This window comes from Chelonia mydas, chromosome 2 (assembly GCF_015237465.2).
Source record: "Chelonia mydas isolate rCheMyd1 chromosome 2, rCheMyd1.pri.v2, whole genome shotgun sequence".
In the NCBI taxonomy this organism is placed as follows: domain Eukaryota; kingdom Metazoa; phylum Chordata; order Testudines; family Cheloniidae; genus Chelonia; species Chelonia mydas.
Window position 1 is genome coordinate 50,864,583 of NC_057850.1, and position 12,194 is coordinate 50,876,776.

The 12,194-nt window shown below is 40.6% G+C and overlaps 1 protein-coding gene across 6 annotated transcripts in view; it reads left to right on the forward strand.

Moving 5' to 3' along the window:
- Nucleotides 1–12,194, forward strand: part of PAG1 (phosphoprotein membrane anchor with glycosphingolipid microdomains 1) — a 175,114-nt gene that overhangs the window by 77,475 nt on the left and 85,445 nt on the right. The window contains exon 3 of one of the 6 annotated variants that reach the window (XM_043539432.1): nt 1,480–1,578. The exons of 4 other annotated variants lie outside the window; for them this stretch is intronic. The gene's annotated coding sequence lies outside the window, so the exon portion shown is untranslated. Of the gene's footprint in view, nt 1–1,479; nt 1,579–11,275; nt 11,493–12,194 lie in introns of those variants that run through there. One more of the 6 variants, XM_043539429.1, reaches the window with a different exon arrangement.

The following is a 12,194-nucleotide window of genomic DNA, read 5'->3' on the forward strand; positions in this document are numbered from 1 at the left end:
TTGCAAGAATAGTTTAGAATTAGATTCAGTGGGTACAGGAGCCTGTGTCATGGATTGTTTCATTCTCTATATCCAGGAAAGACTGCTTATTAACAAAATATACCAAAAAAAAGCTTCAGTTTGCTTCAGCTGAGTCCTCAGTGTTTATCTCCACTGCATCATTTATGTACATGAGTATGTCAACAAATAGGACTGCTTTTCTTCTTGTCACCTCTGTCACACAAGTTCAGTGTAAGCTGTAAAATATCTAAAGGCTGCTGCCAAGGAAAAAATAAATGCTTTTGAAAATCAAAGAGAAAAATATTTCTTCCCAATTTCTAAACACTCTCACCTCAGCCAAGCTTCATTCGACACTTGTGGGACTTGCCGTTGTAAATTTCCTACTTCATGAAACTTTAAAGATGAATGTTGTGCATGTATAGTTCTCTCCCTTCCACTTTAACCTATTTAACCAACAAGATAAACCTTGGGCAGGGTTTCCATATGTGTGTTAGAGTGTTCGTCACCAATGTATGATATCAAAGAAATGTAAGGAAAGTAGCATAGAGGTATTATTATTTTATATAGCATTCTAGGAGAGCATTATATCTTCTAGATCTAAAATAAGGAACTTACACTTTAAATTAAACAGACAAATCATGGAGTGACCAAAGCAAGGAAGATGGAGAGACCTATTTGATAGAACATTCTTACTGTCTTGTTTCTCATTTTGTACTCCTTTGAGTTGCCATGTTATATCAACTTCTTGATATAGTGTTGGTCACAGGATATTAGAGAGACAAGGTGGATGAAGTAATATCTTTTTGTTGGACCAATTTCTGGTAGTGAGAGAGAGAAGCTTTCAAGTTTACACAGAGCTCGTCTTCAGGCCTGGGACACTACTGTCTTAATTTGATCCAATAAAAGATATTACCTCACTTACCTTGTCTCTCCAATCAACTTCTTGGGGCTTTTATCTCTTTTCTTGTGCAATTATATCATGGACAAGATGTTGGAATTGAGATCAACCGTTTGGATCTGAGAGGAGATACTGTCCCTGAGTGCCCTCACATTCCTTTTCTTGATTTAGAAGGGAAAATGTCATTATTTAGTTCATACGTTGAGTCATATCCCTGGATTTCAAGGATAATGCCTAATTACTAAGTTCTACAGCAGACAGCTTTCTCTGCTTGGTTCACATTTTTACTCTGAAGTACAATCACAAACACCTTTGAATTCAAGCAGAAATATTTGCATAATCCACAAATGTTCTATTGATATTTTGATGTGGACCAAAGTGGTTGATCAGGTTTCCCTGCTTTTTTAAAACAACCTTTGCTATCAGGTGTGAATTTACAATATTCAGAGCAATCAAGAGCCATTGAACTGGCAAAGTATACCCATCCTGTTTTTCCTTTAAATGGATACTCCTGGGAAATTCTGTGCCACTGTGCATGTGCAGAATTTATGTCCCCTACAGATTTTTTTACTTCCCCACAGAAAAATGACCTTGACAGGGAAGCAAAGGGAAGTCACAAGAGTGTTCATGCGACCCTCCCGAGCAGTATGTTTCAGGTGCCCAAGGCAGCCGGCAGAGAGGTAAATCATTGTGGGGCAGGGGGCAGGACTGGGGAAGACCCTCTGGTGGCTCCCACCCTGTGCTGTGCTCAGCTGCTGGTCATCCTGGGAATTAGCTCTCCAGTGTATGGAGCGCCCTCTGCAGGCCAGGGTCTCACCTGCCGCTGGCCCTGTGTCCCTCCCTGGTGCCCTTTACCCTGGCGTTCTGCCCCAGCAGTACCCCCTCGCTCTGGGTCTCCCCTCCCTGGGGAACCCCCAACCCTCTAAACCCACCTTGCCTCAGTGGCTACTGCCAGTCATCAACTAACCCCAGCTCAGTGGGGCAGATTGCCACGCATCATTGGCAAGGGGTTAGGACCTGCTGCCTTTGCCTATTCCCAGGCTGCCCCTCTGCAGCCCCAGTGTCTTTCTGGGCCTTTACCAAGGCCTGCAGCCTGGGGGTTTATCAGGCTGGAGCTCCCCAGCTCCCTTTGCCCTTCTCTACACTGCTCTGATTAAGGTACCTTGCTCTCAGGCAGCTAGCCCTTCCCACTCCAGGGCTAGAGTGAGACTCCTCCAGCTTTTGGCCCTCAGCCCTCGTATAGGGCCAGCTGTGGCTTGATTGGGGCGTGGTCCCAGCTGTGGCTACTTCCCCCAATTAGCCTCGCTTTTCCCAGCCGCAGCCCTCTCCAGGGCTGCTTTTACTATTGTTTCCCCAAGGCAGCCCTCTCCCAGGGCTGTTTTAACCCCTTCAGGGCTGGAGTGGGGTGACCACTCTGCTACAGTCCCCCACATCCAGACCCACCCTGTTGAGCCCCAACCACTTTCACCTGGACCCTCCAGCAGATTCGCATTACCGTTACACCCAGACCCCCCGCCCCAACAAGTCCCTGTGCATCCAGATTCCCCCCCCCCCCCCCCCGCACCTGGATCCCCCACTGAGCGGCCCGCACCCAAATTGCCCCACACAGAACCCTCTCAACCCACACCTGGATCCCCCCACACTAAGTCCCTCCACACTTGGATCCTGCCTTGTTGAGCTTGCCTGCCCACACCTGGTGTGCACCTGGCACAGAGTGGCAGGGCCCTTGGGTGTTTCTGGGGCAGGCCCGGTACTTGCGCTGTGTCAGGCTTGTGTACAGTCTCACCGCTGAGTCCATGTCCAGGGGATGGGGGGAGCTGCACAGAAGGGTGACCAGATGTCCTGATTTTATAGGGACAGTCCCGATATTTGGGGCTTTGTCTTATATAAGCGCCTAGTACCTCCCACCCCCGGTCCTGATTTTTCACACTTGCTGTCTGGTCATCCTGCTGCACAGTGATCTCCCACCTCTGTGCAGCCAGTGGCCTATGCTCCCCAATGCTATGCCGGAACCTCCACATTTATTTGACAAATAAAATGTGCAGAATTTTAAAATATTGTGCACAGAGTATTTAATTTTTTGGTGCAGAATTTTTAATATTTTGGCCCAGAATGCTCTCAGGAATAAAATGGATTTTCCAGTGTTAAAAAGCCTTCGGTAATATCCAGGCTGTTAATTCGAGGTTAACAGTTCCTCCTAAATTATTTTTTCCCCTTTCAAATCCCTGGTTTTCCTAATAATATTGGGTGGCAATTTTTAACAGACCTATGCCTGTCCAGGTTCAGCCCTTAAGTGTGCTGCAGACAGTTTATACAAAGAAACAAATCCATTTGTTTGTAAGATGACTTATATAATTGGTATATTTTCTTGTTTGTTCACGTACTATTAAATTCTAATAATTACTGCTTACATAATGTGAGCAGCTGAGTTCAAGCATTTTGTGTGCAACATTTTTGCTAACTACCAGTGATATGGCCTCTGTACTGCACCAGTAATGGTAATAGAGCAACTACAATTAAAATAGGTGTGTCAGGATCAGGATTCAGAATGGCAAGCCAGCAATTAGAGACATGATGCAGAACAATCCAAACTGAGTGACAGAGTAGTGACACAGGTGATTGATGAGTGAAAAGGAGCAGTCAAAATTCCAGGGTTCCTTTTCTTGCAACTATTGAGGTAAGTCTTGTCATGGAATGACAGGAAAATGTTAATCTCATCTCCTATGACATTTGTGATTCTAAAAATTAAATACCTAGTTACGCCTTTTCTGGTTGATATTTTACCAGATACTAGTATATCAATTCCATTTCCAAGTTCTTCTGTTCACTAGTATTGGCATATTATTTCTAGCTCACTAAAATCATATCTGACATTTTAAAAAAAGTATCATTCCCTTGTGCTTTTTTTGCTTGGCAATTTGATTTGGATAATCAAATCTGGTCCATATTTCCAGCTAATTCAAGAGAGTTCCTTCTGGTTAGCCATGACAATATGAGAAAATGGATAGCTTTGCAATATTTTAAGCCATATCTAAATACATCTGAATGTCATGAGTCCAGAGAGAGATTTGATTTGAAATCTAATTAAAGAGTGGAAACAACATAAAAGAGCCCTACTCTGTCAAGACCTTCATCCTGTTAAATGAAACCGAGTACAGCACTCTTAAAATGATACTGAAGAAGGCCATTGGGGCCTGTAAATATAAGACGTCCTATTTTGTGAAGATAGATTTCATTCCTCAGTTTTTGATGCATTTTTTTCTGAGTTATAAAAATTAGCAGCTGAAGTTGAGGGTAGATGGTACCAAAAAATCAAGGGAACAGCAAACAAATTTGTAAAGGGCTATCCGAAACATACTGACTAGCAGAGATACTCTCATCTATTGTGACTGTATCTGTAAAATGACGTCAGGAGTTCTAAATATCTGATGCTTAATGTGCTTCTAGTTCAGGGGTTGGCAACCTTTCAGAAGTGGTGTGCCAAGTCTTCATTTATTCACTTTAATTTAAGGTTTCGCGTGCCAGTAATATATTTTAACATTTTTAGAAGGCCTCTTTCTATAAGTCTTTAATATATAACTAAACTATTGTTGTATGTAAAGTAAATAAGGTTTTTAAAATGTTCAAGAAGCTTCATTTAAAATTAAATTAAAATGTAGAGCCCTCCTCCCCCGGACCGCTGGCCAGGACCCGGGCAGTGTGAGTGCCACTGAAAATCAGCTCCCGTGCTGCCTTTGGCACGCGTGCCATAGGTTGCCTACCCCTGTTCTAGCTCATAATTACAATAATGTAAATCTGCATGCGCTAGAACTTTACACTACCAATGGGCAGTTCAGAAAATATCTGTAGCCTTGTAATGTAGGAAGTCAGGATACTACACTCTGGGCATGTTACATTACAGACACTATACCGACATAGCTAGGTTGGCATAGTAGTTTTTTTGACAACCCTGACTTTCTCAATATGAAAACACACCTTTTAGTAGTAAAGACATAGTCATAGGTATGTCATTAGTAGACTTTCCTATCTCAAGTTAATTAATTGCCAATTAACTTAGTAACGGAGGAGGAAAAGGACCTTGGAGTATTGGTTGATCATAGGATGACTATGAGCTGCCAATGTGATATGGCCATGAAAAAAACTAATGCGGTCTTGGGATGCATCAGGAGAGATATTTCCAGTAGGGATAAGGAGGTTTTAGTACCGTTATACAAGGCACTGGTGAGACCTCACCTGGAATACTGTGTGCAGTTCTGGTCTCCCATGTTTAAGAAGGATGAATTCAAATTGGAACAGGTACAGAGAAGGGCTACTAGGATGATCCGAGTAATGGAAAACTTGTCTTATGAAAGTAGACTCAAGGAGCTTGGCTTGTTTAGCCTAACTAAAAGAAGGTTGAGGGGAGATATGAGTGCTCTCTATAAATATATCAGAGGGATAAATACTGGCGAGGGAGAGGAATTATTTAAGCTTAGTACCAATGTGGACACAAGAACAAATGGATATAAACTGGCCACCAGGAAGTTTAGACTAGAAATTAGACGAAGGTTTCTAACCATCAGAGGAGTGAAGTTTTGGAATAGCCTTCCAAGGGAAGCAATGGGGGCAAAAGATCTATCTGGCTTTAAGATTAAACTCGATAAGTTTATGGAGGAGATGGTATGATGGGATAACATAGTTTTGGTAATTAAATATTCATGGTAAATAGGCCCAATGGCCTGTGATGGGATATTAGATGGGGTGGGATCCGAGTTAACTACAGAAAATTCTTTCCTGGGTATCTGGCTGATGAATCTTGCCCATATGCTCAGAGTTTAGCTGATCGCCATATTTGGGGTCGGGAAGGAATTTTCCCCAGAGCAGATTGGAAGAGGCCCTGGAGGTTTTTTGCCTTCCTCTGTAGCATGGGGCACGGGTCACTTGCTGGAGGATTCTCTGCTCCTTGAAGTCTTTAAACTACGATTTGAGGACTTCAATAGCACAGATTTAGGTGTGAGGTTTTTTGCAGGAGTGGTGGGTGAAATTCTGTGGCCTGTGTTGTGCAGGAGGTCAGACTAGATGATCATAATGGTCCCTTCTGACCTAAATATCTATGAATCTATGAAACTTAGTGTGCATAACAGGTTTGTTAGTGTTAGTGTGGGACCCTCCCACACAAACTGTGGAGCCTGTAATAAATGTGGATTGTGTCCACACTAGCCATAAGGCACATGTCAAGTATCTTGAGTTAATTGGCAATCAATTCTCTCAAAGTAGGGAAGTCTAGTAGAGAAGACGAGCCCCTATTTTCATGGTTAAAATAGCCCTTTGCTTCCCAGAACCCTTCACGTCTTTCGCACACCTAACCAACCAGCCATAATATCATCTACAGTTCCCTCTCCACAGGTATGCCTCCCAGCCCAGGTAGACAAACATGGGCTAGCTCTGCTTACACACTAAAAATAACAGTGTGGACATTGTAGCTTGGATGGTGGCATGAGTTCAGAGCTCAGAGCCAGGGCGGTTTAGTCAGATTTTTGTAAAGATTTATTTTGATTTGACAGCTGTATTTCAGTTGCTCATAAAAGTTCAGCACATTCCACATCTTTCAATATTTCATGTCAAGAAGAAATTCTAAAGTTTACACATTATTCTGGATGTTGTATAATATATCTCTTTACCTATGCGTATGTAAGTATAAAGTGTGTGTATGAGAGTGCGAGAGAAAAGGAATAAATTACATTTTTCATAAGATTTGGTCAAATACAATTTTCCTACTAGTAGAATATTGAAAATTCTAATAACTACACTGGTAATTCCAAGGATTTGTAATGTGTTCCTGTGATTACTTTTTCTAACATGGGACAAACCTTCTTTGACATTTTTAAAGACGAATATAGCTTAAAGGTATTCCTTTTAACTTCCAATCTGTAGTTCCACGGTCATTCTTGCATTCAGTGCCAGAGCTCTTTTTTTCCATCCAAACTGCCCTAAGGAATGTCTCTTTTCCCCTGGATGTTACGCTCTTTTAGAAACTCTTCTTTAGTTCTTAGTGCGCATGTAAAGAAAGTAGGTAAGAAATTTTGATCTCAGTGGCACTGGTGTAAATCCGGAGACGCTGAAGTTAATGAAGTTCTTTGGATTTGCATTGCTGTAACTGAAATCAGAATATATGCACAGCACTTAATATGACTGAAAAGCATTTTCCGTGCCTCTGGAAGTTAATATAAGTTTCATACTGTATTAGGGAATAATGGACTCATCTTTATGTGCCACAGGAGATGCTGTAAAAGCAGTTACCAAGGCATGAGAAGATCCAGAATAGCTCAGGGTCACACAAACTCGGAGAAAAAAAGAATGTGATAAACTATATAAATGGTAGCTCTTAATCTCTGTATATTATTTAGCAATACAAATCTATCTGGGAAATACAATTTGGGTAAGATACACTGAGTTTCTGTTGTGAGGTACTAAATTCCCCATAGAAGTATCTCTGCCACATTGCACTAGGTGCACCTAGGTACATGAATTTTTGTTTAAAAATCTGGTAGGACAGAATAAAGGTAAAAATACCACTGAACAGGGATGAGAGAGTGCAGAAGACATTCCTAGATATCCACAACTATCTCCTAGGCTGCATGGGAAAGACTTTGAGCTCCTGGCGACTGCCATTTAATGATGCCATTCTTGAAAATAGCACCTCCAACCCAAGGTATTTAATGAATCACATCTCAGTCTGTTGATGCTGCACTGCCATTCCCAGATGTTACACACTCACGAGAAAAATGTTACGAGAAAATAACACTGATGCCCACTATTTTCAGATGTAGTACAGGTTTAAAAGGGAGGGGGAAAAATAAAGTTGGCCTACAGTACGACACTCTTGCTGGCCAATTCTTAGGCCTGGTCTACACTTAAAAGTTAGGCTTACATATCTGTGTTAGTCAGGGATGTGAAAAACATTTACCTCAACCAACATAGCTATGTCGACTAACCCCCAATGTAGATGCAACTATGTCAATGGAAGAATATTTCCATCAATGTAGCTATCCTTCCTCGTGGAGGTGGTGGTCCTACATGGATGGAAAAATCTCTTCCATCAGTGTATGTTGCCTCTGTACTGCAGGGTTATGCCAGCATAGCTATGGCAACCTAGCCACGCTGATATAGTCTCCATAGCATAGATATGCCTTTCTTTGAATTGATTCTGTTTACTTCTAGCAACGAATGTGTCTCCGTGTATGTAAGATTTATGGATTGTTTTCCCTTGCTATTTGTAAAATTGTTCATGAGTGCTGGCCTCCTGGCATTTCTTTAGTTTGAGACATTTTCTTGCTTTCAGAGAAGGAAAAAAACCCACTGAAGCAGGTTTTTAAATGTATAAAAGTGTGTGGATTTTGAAATCCATTATACAACTCTATAGGGGAAAAAATAGGTCAGGTTTGAGGTCCATCAACTCTGACACTGCGCCTTTAAGCTAAGTTTGTATTTTCCTCTGGAATATTTTTTGTACATTTCAGATATTATGTCAAAGAAATTTTACACCTAAAATTCAACCAGGTTAACATTGTTAGATTTCTGTTTCCTAAATCAAGGCTAAAAACAGAATCAAGGCACCACTTGCAATACTTGTGTGTAATGTTAATAAGGGGAGTGTTCTGGTTGTCTTGTGGCAGTGCTTGGCAGCCTCAAGCAGCATATGGGCCCCATTGTGCCAGGCGCTGGCAGATATGGTCCCTGTTCCAAAATGCTTGTAGTAGAGACTAGGACAAGTGTTTTGATTATTTTCTGATTTACTTCTGGATAAACTTATTAACTACTCTTCAGAACAGGGTTTTACACTGATTCCAAGGCCAGAACAGACCATTGTGATGATGCAGTCTGATCTTCTGTATATACAGGCCAGAGAACTTTCCCCAAATAGTTCCGAGAACACGTGTTTTAGAAAAACAACTAGTCTTGGTTTAAAAATAATCAGAGATGGAGAATCCTCAACAACACTTGGTAAATTGTTCCAAAGGTTAAATATCGTCACCATTAAAACTGTACGCCTTATTTCCTGTCTGAATTTATCTAGTTTCAACTCCCAGCCATTGGATCGTATTTATGCATTTCTCTGCTAAATTGAAGAGCCCTTTATCAAATATTTGTTCCCCAAGTAGGTAGGTACAGACTATAATCAAGTCATCTCTTAGCCTTCTCTTTGTTAAGCTATAAATAAAAAATTTGGGCTGGTCATTTGGGACAGTCCTGTTCTATCATGCCCTTTAAAAAATGCTTGTGCATTAAGGGACAAGTTCTTACTTAGCTTCTGTGCACTTTCCACTAACACTGTACCCCCACTGAAGTTTCCTGAGTGAGGATGTTAAGGTTTGGCCTAATTAAAGTTACTCCCGATGCACTGGGGTTTTTTTTTAAAGTTAAGAAATATCCTTTCCTTCTACAAACTAATGTTCTAAATTCAATTGCAAGCACCTAACATTTTGTTCACAGAAACCTGCAGCCATTCATTCTTTAAAATAACTTTTTTATGTAGTGCCAAGGTCCCATAATGACAGCCCTGGAGAATGAGGCATTTTATCCACAGAAAGGACCAAATCGACAGGTGCTAATTTATTAGAAGTTAATAAATAGGTATGGCTCAGCAATATAAGTGTCCCATATTGCCCTGTCAATGAGCCTCCATCCTGACCTGGCAGGACCTACTCTGGACAAGTGGAAGGGCCCCTGACAGACTGCCAGCAAATTGCCAAATAATACTGAATGCATGGGAAATTATTGTAATGTTGCCATAATTCATCTGGGAACTGGAACAAATCCACAATCGTGCTCCATCCTGGCTGAATGGTCCCTGAATGTTGTTTCTGGTGATCAGCTTTAAGGAACAGTATTGTTTCCTCCTGCTACATATACATCAGTGGTTTTCAGATTGGGGTAGGTGTACCCCTAGCTCTTGTCAGAGGTATGCAAGAAAAATCCTGTAATGGCAGACAACACATCATATTATCCCTTACCGACCTTTTTTTTTCCTGTTTTTCACAGGTATATTCTGACCCTATCTCAGATGGGGATATGCAGTAGGCTACATTATGGCGTATGCAGCCTAAAAAAGGTTTTAAACCGCTGATATAAAGTGAACTTTGGATATTTTAAAATCTTCAAGTTAAATTAACCTTAAAAAATATCAAAGACAGCTACCACATATGGGAATACCCAAAATCCTTGTCTGATTTGCTCAAAACACTGAAGTCAGTGAGAGTTTTGCCATTGACTTACTGGATCAAGGATTTCACCCCTTGTTGCTCCACTTGGCCGTCCCAACTCAGAACGGCTCCAGGCAAGGTCTGGACTGCACTGTGCCTGAGTCTGAGGCTGTGATTCTGCAAAGAACTATGCACATGAGTTCGGTAAGACTATTCATGGGCTGAACTTTAAAGCACATCGATGAATCTTTGGAGGATCAGTGCCTGATTTTTGCTCCAGTTGGAAGGAGAATAAGTAGAAGCCCTGTGAAGTAAACTCTGGGCATACACTATGCCCGGCCTTCCAAAATATATTGGTTGAAACTTAAGAGCATTTATTTGATTCTTAGAGGTAAAAATTTAGACAACTGCTTTAAAGAGGGACAGCAGGTTTCTATCATTCATTTCCAAGAAGAGCTTTATGGGGAACTGTGTATTAAATTTAAGAATCTTACTGCCCTCCTCTGCATATTGACTGCTGTAAACATCTGCTAAGAAAGCCATTCACTGTTGATAGAACGTGTCTCTTAAAGCACTTGTTTTGGAATGTCGTCAACTATCGTGCGTTCTTGAAAAATTAAATTGTAATGTCATTTGGAGAAAGTGAACAGGCTGATTTGTTTGGAGGATTTCTGATGTGAGACTTCAGAGTCTCACAGTGTAAACCATAGTATTAATACTCTATTCCAGAAATTAAGCCTTTGCAAAAGGAGCAGAATTCATAGTCAGTTTCAAAACAAAATACATAGCAGATCGTTTAAAACATACATTGCTATGTCAGTGTGAGATTTCTCTTCCAGATGTTAATCTTTATGACTTGAAACAACCTTTTCTGCCCCTTAAATTATATCCCAAATAACTCCTCCCCTATTGCTCACATAACCACCCACATATCTGAAACAGAAAAAGCATGAATCAAGTTGACAGAGAGTATTCTTGCTATTGTATGTTTCATTTCATCTTTAAATGTAAGGTTTTGTGCATAATGCACTAAATAATTTTAATGGAGTTTTGAGCAATCAAAAACGCACCAGTGTTTTTCCCATCACTTCTCATCTTAGTTAAACTATTCCAAGGACAGGGTAAAAGTACAGGGCTGTACATTAGAGGAGTGTCTTTGTGATACTATTCATTCTCTGTTCTGACAGAGAAGGCATTGTTTGCTCACTGTAATACGCTTGGCAGCCAAATAAGGTAGAGATTTGTGCTGCGCATACAGAATCAGAAAGTAGCAGAGTGGACAAGAATATCAGAATTCCAAGAATTGGATTAACTAGAAGACGGAATGTTATAATGTGCTGCTAATAGCTTTTCATGGTGTCTTTGGTAGAATAGGAATGGGTTCCTGGATGAAGAAACCTTTTCAGTTGAAGGTAATATTTTCACTTGTATGGTAGCGCATTAGTTAATGCTGTTTAATTCATTATTAATTAAAAACGCACACAATAGGAACAGAATAGTTCAGCAGTCTGCAGATTCTTTGGAAGAATGGACAGTTTAGAACAAACAGTAGCTTGATAATACTGGGTCTTGCAGAAATTGAGGATTATTTAAGTTTAGACCCATTCCCCTTTTAGAGCAGCTCCCATTACCATTAGTGAGAAATTCTTTATATGCTTCCATCAGAGGAAGAAAAGACCATTTAGTCTCTCAGCCTTCATTTTATACTCAGCAGCTACTGTACATGCAGTGTGACTTTTGCTAATAGAGCTGCATTTCTGTATGGCTACTAGATAGGATAAATAGCTCTGCATGTTACCAGATACAGTTCTGTGCCTCTCAGGTGTTCCCACGCTGTGGTGAAAAATTAACATTTGTTCCACATAGTACAGCAGGAAGCAAAAAACAGCTTGTGTTTATTAAGCAATATTTCTTCTGGCATTTTGTGATTGCAAATTGTACTAAGCAGTTTTTTATGTAGTAATGCAGATGTATTTCCCCTATGTCCTTACCAGTTAAATGGCAATTTTTGGTAGCATTTCTACTTTATTTTTCATTTTTCTATTTCTATAAAAAATATATATATTTTGTCTGAGCAGTTACAGGCTTTCTGGTTGTTTTTGTTATTGTCATCC